This window comes from Nicotiana tabacum, chromosome 24 (genome assembly GCF_000715075.1).
Source record: "Nicotiana tabacum cultivar K326 chromosome 24, ASM71507v2, whole genome shotgun sequence".
NCBI lineage: Eukaryota > Viridiplantae > Streptophyta > Magnoliopsida > Solanales > Solanaceae > Nicotiana > Nicotiana tabacum.
Genome location: NC_134103.1, coordinates 89,038,598 through 89,050,512, shown reverse-complemented (window position 1 = coordinate 89,050,512; position 11,915 = coordinate 89,038,598).

Here is an 11,915-nt window from a genome sequence, read left to right as displayed (position 1 = left end):
CCAAATTCAACTACATTCCTCCAAATCACAATCCGGACATGCTCCTAAGTCCAAAATCACCCAACGGAGCTAACAGAACCATCATAATTCCAATATGAGGTCAAATGCTAAAAAGTCAAACTCGGTCAACTCTCCCAATTTAAAGCTTTAACAATGAAATCCATTCTTCCAATTCGATTCTGAAATACCTGAAAACCAAAACCGACGATTCACATAAGTCAAAATATATCATACGGAGCTACTCACGCTCGTAAACTATCAAGCGAAGTGTAAATGCTCAAAACGATCGGTTGGGTCGTTACAACTATGTTATCTTTGTTTGGGCTGATCTTTGTGATTTCTGAGAGCCCGAGAGACTAGAGAGGTCGAGCACTGAGTAAGGTTGAGGGAATGTCAGTGAGGTAAGGATATTATGGCACGTGATTTGTCCGTGCAGGATATTATAGCACGTGAGTTGTCCGTGCAGCACGTGAGTTGTCCGTGCGGATTATGGCACTTGGGTTGTAGGAGCCCCTCCGGAGTCTGTACACCCCCAGTGAGTGCGGGTACCCATTGAGTGTGAGTGATGAGGGCTGAGAGCCGAGTGGTTGACTTGTTGTGACTAGTGGAGCGACTGTTGCCCTGAAAGGCTGTACTTGCTTTTCATTTGTTGTTGCACTTAGTTGATATTTATCATTGTTCTAAAATTCTCTGAAAGATTTTATATCCGGATTACATGAACTTGAACTATATAAATTGATTTGACTTAAACTGCTAGATTTGAAAGCATGTCTGTTTTATGTTGGAATTATTGAAAACGAACTATAACTGTGTAGCTCGTCATTATCTTCTATTCCTTATTTATTATTGTTACTTGCTTAGTTGATTGTACTTATAATACACCATGCACTTCGTGTGCAGCTCCATGTGCTTCTGGACATTGCGGGTGTTGATTCTCTCGCACAGTTAATTTTTCGGAGAATCATAGGTAGTTGTCGTATTTCGTAGACCTTGTCTTTCCTTCCTTGTCTCCTTGTTTACTGTATTTGGTCTTAGACTATTATAGATCATTTTCTTTGACTTGTATCCATATAAGATGCTCATGTACTCAGTGACACCAAGTTTTGGGGAGTGTTCTTATCAGTATTTATGGGATTTTGTATTGTATTTAAATATTATAAATTCAAACTTAACGAGATTTGTGGTTTATTGAGATTATCGGCTTGCCTAGTATCGAGATAGGCACCATCATGACAGGTTGAGATTTTGGGTCGTGACAATCGGGTTGCCACAACCGATTTTATATGTGATTTTGATATGGTGAAATAAGGGAGGAATATGATATTGATTCTACTTATATGGTGGGATCGGGTTGCATGCCGTAACGGATTTTACATGTTATTCGTGATATTTATATGGTGAAATAATAAAGGATTGTGTTTGTACGGTGGGATAGGTTTGCGCGCCGTAACGGATTGTGTGTTTTATATTCATTGTTGTATTGTATTAGCTTTCGGTGCTTTCATACGAGATTCTAAGTACTGGTGTTTCTGGTTTTACCAATTTTGAGGATTGAGTTTATTTTCATAAGTTAACTGCCTTACTTTCCTTTATTCTTTTCCTCTTATTATTATTATATTACGTACAGATTATTGTAAGCAACCCGCCTTAGTCTAGTCACTACTTCATCGAGGTTAGGCTCGGTACTTACTAAGTACATGAGATCGGTTGTAATCATACTACACTCTGCACTTATTGTACAGATTTTGGAGTCGGTCCTAGCTATGGTTAGTAGATCGCTCGGATTGATTGTCGGTTCGGAGACTTGAGGTACAACTACATGGCGTTCGCAGCCCTGAAATCCCCTTCTACCTTATCGTAGATATTTATTTTATTTTAGACAGTTTTACATTCATTCGGACCATTATCTGTATTATTCTAGTCGCTCGTGCACTTGCGACACCACTTTTGGGATTGTATTTAGATACGTTGTATGATTTTCTCACTTTATTTCAGTTTATTCAGTTTACTCGGTATTAGTTAATTTGAATTGTTAAAAATGGATAACAATTATTCTAATGTAGGCTTGCCTAACAAGTGAAATGTTAGGCGTCATCACGGTCCCGAGGGTGAGAATTCCGGGTCGTGACAGAATGTGCCATACCAAAAACAGGGCTGGCTCAATAAGATTGGAGGTCTAAAGCAAAACTTCACAAAGAAGTTCGAATTGTTCTTTTAAAGGAAACATCGTCATATATATTTTTATTTGAAATGCACTTCTATCCTCTCCAGACCCCACTTGTGGGATTTTACTAGGTTGTTGTTGTTGTTGTACTTTTCTAGCTTTTTCGAATGTGAAGTCATTAATTACGTAAAATTAATTAGTTCTAATAATTTCTTTTCAATTGATAATTTAAATAATTCATTCAATCTCTATTGGGACATTATTGATATTAGATAAGTCAAAATTATCAAATTTAATTTTGAAAAATTTCTTTCTGTTGAGGCAACAGTTATAGGAATTGTTAACAATATTCTATAAGCAATATATGTATTTGAAAAAGAATCAAGTTTTTTTATTTGATTGAGTATTTCAATTAGATCATTATCTTCTTTTGTATTATTTCTCTTAACGGGTTTAATTCAAAAAATAGATCTAAACTATCAATATCAGAATAACTATTATGCGTTAAAGAAAGTTCAAGGTTAAAACAATGCTTTTTAAAATTCTAATCATCTAGTGATCTCAATTTTACCACTAAATAGGAAACTAACATATTCTCATGCGTTTCAAATTGTTCAAATCTATTTTGAAGTGACAAAATAACTTGGTCTACTATGTATGAAGTAATCAGCTCTAAAAGATTCTTCTAAAGACTTTGTGATTTCGTTTTCAACAGTTTCATCAAATTATTCCTTTCCAAATATTACGCATTTATTAAGAAATTCAGGTTTTATATTTATCTCAAATGCAATTTCCTTAGCAGAAATCATACCTAGTTGCAAATCCTTCTTTCCTATATATTTCTTTGGGAGGGAGGGGGAGGGGGGGGGAGGGGAGTGTGAAGAAGTTAGACATTTTAGCTGATTTATGGCAGCATCCATATGCATATTTTCAGATTGTAAACTTTTTCTAATTGAATTTACCGCAAACATATATCAAACCAAATAGTGATATCCAATAATAATTTAAAATTTTTCAAGCTCATATGTTACTAAACAAGTAGCTTCAGTTTTGATTTTTGGATCCTCACTAACTTTTATTAATTTAATAAAGCATCTCTTATTTGTGATACTTGAAATCTTAATGCTTTAATACGTATAATACGCCTTTCTCAATGTGTATACGATAATGATTTAAGTGTTAAGTTGGGTGCAAAATCTTTCAAAACTTCTCATTGCTTAGTAGAAGAAACAAATAGTGTATATATACGTTATATCACTCCAAAGAATGATATAATTTTCATACAAGAATTAGTCATATCGAAGAGTACCAACTGTAAATTATGACAACCACAAGATGTTTAAAATGCTCTATGATTTACATTAAGAAGTTTCTTGTGCATTCCTTGATATTTTCCCTTCATATTGAATCCATTAGCATATCTTTGTCCTCTTAAAGTATCAATATTAAGTTCAATATTTTTTATCTCAATTATAATAACTTCAAAAGACTTTTTTCACTTGTATCATTCACTATTAAAAACTCTTTAACATATTATTAATTATTATTGGGGTAGCTAAAATATTTACACTCTGCAATATTATAAAAGACATTTGTTCTAGATGGCTTGCATCTGGAGTGCAATCAAGTATGATTGAGAAGTACTTTATTTCTTTAATATTTTCAATACTTTTATTCTTTACTTCACTTGCCAACAAGTTTACCAATTCATTTTGTATATTATTTCCAAGGTAATAATATGAATTTTATCATGATTAATTCGCCGAATATGTTTGTTCCTGTATAATTGGATCAAATTCTGCAATCATTTCAGTTAGGCTTAAAAAAGTGTATTACTTTCTTGATAGATCTTTTTATTTTTTTCCCTTAAACGTTAAATTATTTTTTTCAACAGTTTTGACCACGATAATAATTCTTGACAATATATCTTTCCAGTGTTCGCTATCTCTATTTATTTGTACTCATATATCTTAATTGTTCTATTTTTGTAAAATATCATTTCTAAATCAGTCCACGCACACTTATTAATCATATGCTCGTTTTCTACTTCTTGAGATTTGAGCTTAGCACCAAATTTTCTCCAATTATTACTATCATTACTAGCTAGTTTATTGTTACAAGTACGTGAAGGTGTACTCAATAAGTTACAACAATAACAAAAAACTTTATTTCTTTCATGTATTTTTCTATTTGCCAATTTTTGAATATAATGTGTTGAGGAAAATATCTTAAGAATTTATCCTTTGAAAGATTTATTGTCACGGCCCAAAATCCAACTAGTCGTGATAGCACCTAACCCAACCCGCTAGGTAAGCCAGTTAACCACAAACCAATTCCAATAATAATTAATAAAGAAATTATCTGAATCTTATACATTCCCCTAGAACTGGTAGTACAAATCACGAGCTTCTAAGAATAGAGTTTACAAAGCTGAAATAAAATGAATACACCGTCTATTTGAAAAGTACATAAACAGAATTTTTATAGATCTAAGGCTACCACGAACAAGAGGCAGCTACAACCGGGATGCATGTATATCTTCCAATCTAGCTCCCATTGAACACAGCAACATCAGCAGCCAACATTTGCACGGTGCAGAAGTGTAGTATGAGTACAACCGACCCCATGTACTCAGTAAGTAATAAACCTAACCTTAGGTTGAACGTAGTGACGAGCTAACAAAAAGGTCGGGTCCAACACCAATATTCCATAACAATTCATAACAGCATAATACAATAACAAAAGAGTATCTCAGAAATAAAAGGCTAAGTTCGTTCACAGTTCCAGAAAAATAGGCATTTCTTTTCAAGTATCTCAGTAAAAACCCAAATCTTTTACCGAAAAAGCCAAAATACGAGTAAGTTTGAAAACTGTGATTTTCTCCCAAAACTCCTTTCAACAAATAGAAGATGTTTCATTTTCAAATAGCAGGAGGAAAGTATTTCTCTCATATAATTAAATCATCATATTTTTCCGGCACCTCGTGCCCTTATTTACATATCGACACTGCACGGACAATTCACGTGCCAATATCATCATTATTTACTCCCGGTACTTCGTGCCCACATTTCATATCATAATCCGTCTGGCAATGGCCACAAACCCCAATTTCGACATAAATCAAACTATTACCAATTTACCAACAACAAGACCAATAGCACAAGATATAAAAATAAACACAAGAAAAATCACAATATCGCATAACAGTCACCAACGCAATAACTCCACATCATCACACGTCACCCCTGACAATAGCCACCCTTATCCCTCCTATAGTCACCCTTATCCTTCCGCCCTGACAATATCAATAGCCACCCTTATCGCTCCTATAGCCACCCTTATATCTCCTATAGCCACCTTTATCGCTCCTATAGCTACCCTTATCTCTCTTATAGCCACCCATATCGCTCCTATAGCCACCCTTATCACTCCGCCCAGACAATATCCCAACACACACAACAATAGTGAAATGTTAACCTTATACCCACATAATATTAACAATGGAATGCCACCCTTATATTCTAAAAATAACAACTCACATAACACAATAATTTACACGAAAAATTATTGCGGTAACATAACAAAATTAATTCACACTGCAGTTTGCCTAATGGCCACAACAAATTCTAAGGATATAGCAAAATTAATTAATTTCACAACAAATATCCCAAGGCTCCACACACACACACACACACACACACACACACACACACACACACACACACACATATATATATATATATATATATATATATATATATATATATATATATATATATATATATATATATATATAAAAAAAAAAATAATCAACAGAGATAGAAAAATAATCAACATAGGGCACACCTTCATTAATCCAAATTTAGATAATTATATTAACACATTTTCTTAAGTTCATTTAATTAATAATTTACAGAGGAAAAATCCATAATGAAATTAAATCCCACGAATATCAAACCATCAAACTCATGAAATTCACATAAATATACAGGTAACATGCACATCAAATCGGCATATAAAAACAAATTCAATAAATGCGAATTGAAGCATGGCAAACAGATGACTAAATAAATGCCAACAATTATCCAATTACTACACAATATGCTCAAGACTTTAACTAAATAAAATTTGCACATATAAGCCAAGTATGTACTCGTCATCTCGCGTACACAGCTTTTCACATTTTACAAATGACACATAAGACTCGATGCCTAAGGGGTAATTCCCTCACTCGGGGTTAAGCAAGACACTTACCTTTTTGAAGTAATGCCGATATTTCAAAATCGCATTCTTGCTTGAATTGACCTCCGCACACCTCAAATCTATCCAATTCAATTATATAACTTCATTAAAATTCATCAAAAATAATTCCGGATAATAAAACGTCGACTTAAAAATTTATTCTAAAAAGTCAACAAAAGTCAATGCGGGGCCCTCCCCTCGGAATCCGACATAATTTTCATGAAATCCGAATACCCATTCCGATACGAGTTCAACCATACCAATTTTATCGAATTCCAATAAAAACTCGACCTCCAAATTTTAAATTTTCGTTTTTGGAAGATTTTATACAAATCTTGATTTTCCTCCATTTAAATCCGAATTAAATGATGAATTCAAAGGCATAATCATGGAAATTAATCAAAACTTGATAAGAAACACTTACTCTACGCGAACGTGACCTTCTTCACGAGTTCGCGAGTTACAAAATCTCAAAGCTACGCGAATGCATCCTGCTTCACGCGATAGCGAAGCACAAAACTCAACAGCCCTCAATTAACCTTACGCGATCGCAAACAATGCCACGCAATCGCGATGCACAGACTGCCCAACCTACGCGATCGCGAAGAACAAAATCAACACTGCCTCAACTAAGCCTATGCGATCGCATCCTAATCTTCGCGATCGCGAAGAAGGTTTAAAATACCAGAAATCAGCAGCTACCAGCAATGCCAAAATGAAGGAAAATACTCTGAATACCATCCGAAACACGCCTGAGCCCCTCGGGACCTCAACCAAATATACCAACAAGTCCTAAAACATCATACGGACTTAGTCGAGTCTTCAAATCATATCCAACAACACTAAAAACACAAATCACACGTAGATTCAAGCCTAATGATCTTTGAAACTTTTAATTTCTACAAACAACGCCGAAACCTATCAAATCACTCCCGATTGACCTAAAATTTATCACACAAGTCATAAATGACGAAATGGAGCTATTCCAATTTCCAGAATCAAAATCCGACCTCGTTATCAAAAATTCAACCTTCAGTCGGACTTTTCAAAATCTTCTATTTTTCAACTTTCGCCAAAATGTGTCGAATTATCTTACGGACTTTGAAATCCAAATCTGAACTTATGCCTAAGTCTGAAATCATCATACGAAGCTATTGACACCATCAAAATTTCATTCCGTAGTCGTTTGCTCAAAAGTCAACTCTCCGGTCAACTCTTTCCATTTAAGCTTCTAAATAAGAATTGTTTCTTTTAATTTAATTCTGAATCTTCAATAATTCAAACTCGACCACACCCGCGGTTCATAATACATATTGCAAAACTGCTCGAGACCTTAAGTCACTTAACGGGGCGTTAATTCTTAAAATAACAAGTCGGGTCGTTACAGCCTGAGAATTCAACCCTCGCACATGCGAACAAAATATCCGCTTCTGCGATATCGCAGGTGCGAGCCACCATCCGCACTTGCTAAATACCTCGCTCTTGCTCTCCATCATTGTGCACCTGCGCATCCGCATATGCGCCCAAATCTTCGCTTCTGCAGTCCTCCTCATCCAGCTCTCATCTCACATCTACGACGCCTTTGTCGCTTCAGCGGCAATCGCACCTGGGAGCCCATTTCTGCAGGTGCGAAAACACCAGAACCAGCAGCCTTCAACAATGCAATATGCAACGAAATTGATCCGAAACTCACCCGAGGCCCCCGGGACCTCAACCAAATATACCAACAAGTCCCATAACATAATACGGACCTTCTCGAGGCCTTAAATCATACCTAACAACATCGAAACGACGAATCACACCTAAATTCAAAATCAATGAACTTTGAAGCTTCAACTTCCTCAACTGATGTTGAAACTTATCAAATTATGTCTAATTGACCTCAAATTTTGCACACATGTCACATTTCACATTACGGACCTATTCCAATATCCATAATTAGACTCCGACCCCGATATCAAAAAGTCAACCCCCCCGGTCAAACTTTCCAAAAATTCAACTTTTGCCATTTCAAGCCTAATTCCGCTACGGACCTCCAAATAATTTTTCGAACACACTCTTGTGTTCAAAATCACCATACATAGCTATTGGAATCATCAGAATTCAAATCCGAGGTCGTTTACACATAAGTCAACATCCGGTCAACTTTTCCAACTTAAGTTTTCAATTATGAGACTCAGCGTCTCATTTCTCTCCGAAATCCCTCCGGACCCGAACCAATTACCCTGGTAAGTCATACAACGACTGTAAAGCATAAAGTGAGCAGTAAATGTGGAAACGGGGCTGTAATACTTGAAACGACCGACCGGGTGGTTACATCCTCCCCCACTTAAACATACGTTCATCCTCAAACGTACCAAGAGTTGTTTCCAAGCCACCAAATCGCTATTCCATCTTACCACGCACGTACTCGGGGGTGACCTCACGTCACCCTATCCCATATAGGTTTGATAACACCACATAACTGAACTTTCTTAATTCAACCTAGCCCACAAGACTTAGAATCCAATTTCCAACATCCGGAATTTCTTATAAGATCTGAATCCCGCAACCTACAAACTGTATAAGTCTGAACAAGTTGTATCAAAAGCCGTAACCATAACTCAAATACTCAAAACTCCAATACCACATAGTTCAAATGCTCGAAGCAATGATTTGTAATCACAGTAGCTGCTCAAAGCAACCCAATGCCGGTAATAAACCTCATATCAAACAAGACTCCATTCTAAAAACTTTGTACACTACCGATGATGAAAGAAACACGTAGAAACTCATAACCATTCATCAGATCCACCAGTTGTGGAGCTCCCTCTCCTTCGACAAGAACCATAGCAAATTTCTAAGCCAACTTTCGATATTATCGTTCCAAATGTACCACAATCAAATCTGATAGCACTCATCCTAGATCTGATGACTTCATCTTATCAAATACCAGCTACTCTACTGACATGCCACACCAATACTATCTAAAGCCACAACCCGTGCAATCCGTGCACCAATAAGCAACATTCCAAATGTGCTCAATCACGAAAATGACTCAAACAAGAGAACCGTCCCGCAAGCTCGACGGGTATCACCCCAACGCAATGCTAAGAACCCATCACACACCGTAGAACCATAACACACGAATCTAACACAAAGGATCATATCTCAACATAACCATGTCGCAATGCGCGACCCCATCCAAACACTGATCCATATGAAATACCTCAGCCACCATGCGCAATCTGACATCAAGTACTCAAAGTGCATTACCATAACCATGGAGAATCAAATGACGCAATGCCATAAAAACCCGAAAGAACATAACCAATGCGCAACCACTCATACATCACCCAAATACCCATCTCGCGCAAATTTTGCTATAAGGCCGCAATAGAACTGCACCATGGGTGCATACAAACAACGAATCACAACCCCTCGTAGTATAGAAAAGTAACTCTCTGAACATATCAGAACATGAATAAGCTCAACAACAATCGAATTGCACATCCCTCAACAATAGCAGTATGGATCTAACCAATCCGACTCGATGTAGAATACACATCCTAATTGGTCCTACCAATGGACCCCCAAATCAACTCTGGGAACCCACACATAGATAAATAACCCTCTGAAAGCCCACAATGACTGAATCATAACACATACTATCGTCTAGCTAGCTTCGGCCATAACTTCACAGTCCACAACCATGAAAACAACCTGCTCTTGAGAACTCCCAGTCTCCAAATCCATAGAACACACGAATCCCATATCTGATCCCAACTCCACCGCTAGAATGTCTAACACATCTCTCATACACGATCATCCCACGAGGAATACTTCTAAAATTCTTCCGTGCCACATAAAAAAATTTGAATATCAGTAGTCGATCAACCAGGAGAGTGTCGCAATAATAATGAAGTATCCATAAATCAAAACACTTTGCCCCTTCCGAAATGTATACTCTCATCAGGCCATATCGATTAGTAATATAATTTTCCTAGTCATCTGAAACCGTCCATGCTGCCTACGAATTTATGTCCTTCCCTTCAAAACTGAATTGTGACCTTGCACATGCAAATCTCAATCCCACACAATACACCACGTCAACCATGCCATCTTGTGAAGAGTACAAGAATCTCATAATCAACTCTGAGTGACAAGCAGAATACATACCCAATCAGTCAGAAACCTTCCATTTGATCTCATCTCGGAGAAAATCCCAATTGCAACATATCCCTCATGCCGGTAGGAAATATATTCCTCGAACTGTGGTAAAAACCATTGAGAACTCTTTGAAACCCATTTGCACACAACCAAGCTATCAGAACTGAATCTCTCTAACTCAACCTAGCCACGCAGGTCGCCAAAACCCAAGAGCATTGCCACAAAATACATGTGGAGGCTAGTCACATCATAAGTACCCAAAGAACCGATTATACATGTTACTGTGCTGATCCAACCTACCACCACGCTGTCCTATTTCTCCAAGTCATTTCCAAATTGCCTTCAAATTGATACTTCTCCTTGCTAGAACACCACGATCCTTAACTAAAATTCACCACACAAGAGACCCTAGTATAAAACCACAAAGCCCTAAGGCCCATAAGCCGTCGAATTCCCTTTTTAAGTACCTCAAAAGCACCACAACCGAGACATCCACTCTGAAATACCTTATGTGAATTTAAAATTATTCCTCTTCCTTTTTCTTATACTAAAATGTAGAATCTATAGTCATACTTTATTACCGCAAGTCTCGACACCATCCAATGTAACTCTCAGTTTCTAGCCATATACGAATCTTGAAAATTCCAAATCGCTACATATAAATCTTGAATCCATTAGAACCATTCTCGAGAGTCATTCACTCTACTCAAATCTCAATTAAATCAACCAAACAGACCGAACGATCTGTGCCCCATTAGCACACTAACACCCAAGGAAGTAACTCGCACTCCTAAGCAACCTAGCAAATTCCTACTCCATGTACACTACATTCTTCGTGAATAACCACTCAATTATTTTATGATTCCCATGATTTTCATATACTCCTAATGTGCCATAACCCGTATCCAGAAATTTTCTTACTCGAGTCAATCTCGAACTCAATCTCTGTAAGTCATAACTAATCCACAAGTATGCCTCAGATCAAAATTAAAAGTTAACACATAACCGTGAAATGAAATTGTCAATAGCAGGCACCCCCACTTGGCTCAAAGCCATAGATTAAAACACTCCATAATTCATAATTTCCATACCTTATTACTGCCATAATACTGTAGTTTGTACAACAAAAATTCTTCTCAAGCTCATATAATGCCAACCATAAAAAATACCTGAATCGTCCGCTAAGATCACATTCATTCTCTTAACACTCAAGTCAACTTTCTCAACCAGATGCAAATTCAAATCCCAACACATACGCCCCGCTGGCAGAAAAGAAACTCTCTATTCACATTATAAGGAACACACCTACGTAGATTACTCCGCAGGGGATAACCCACCTACTTTTCCTGAAACTGATATC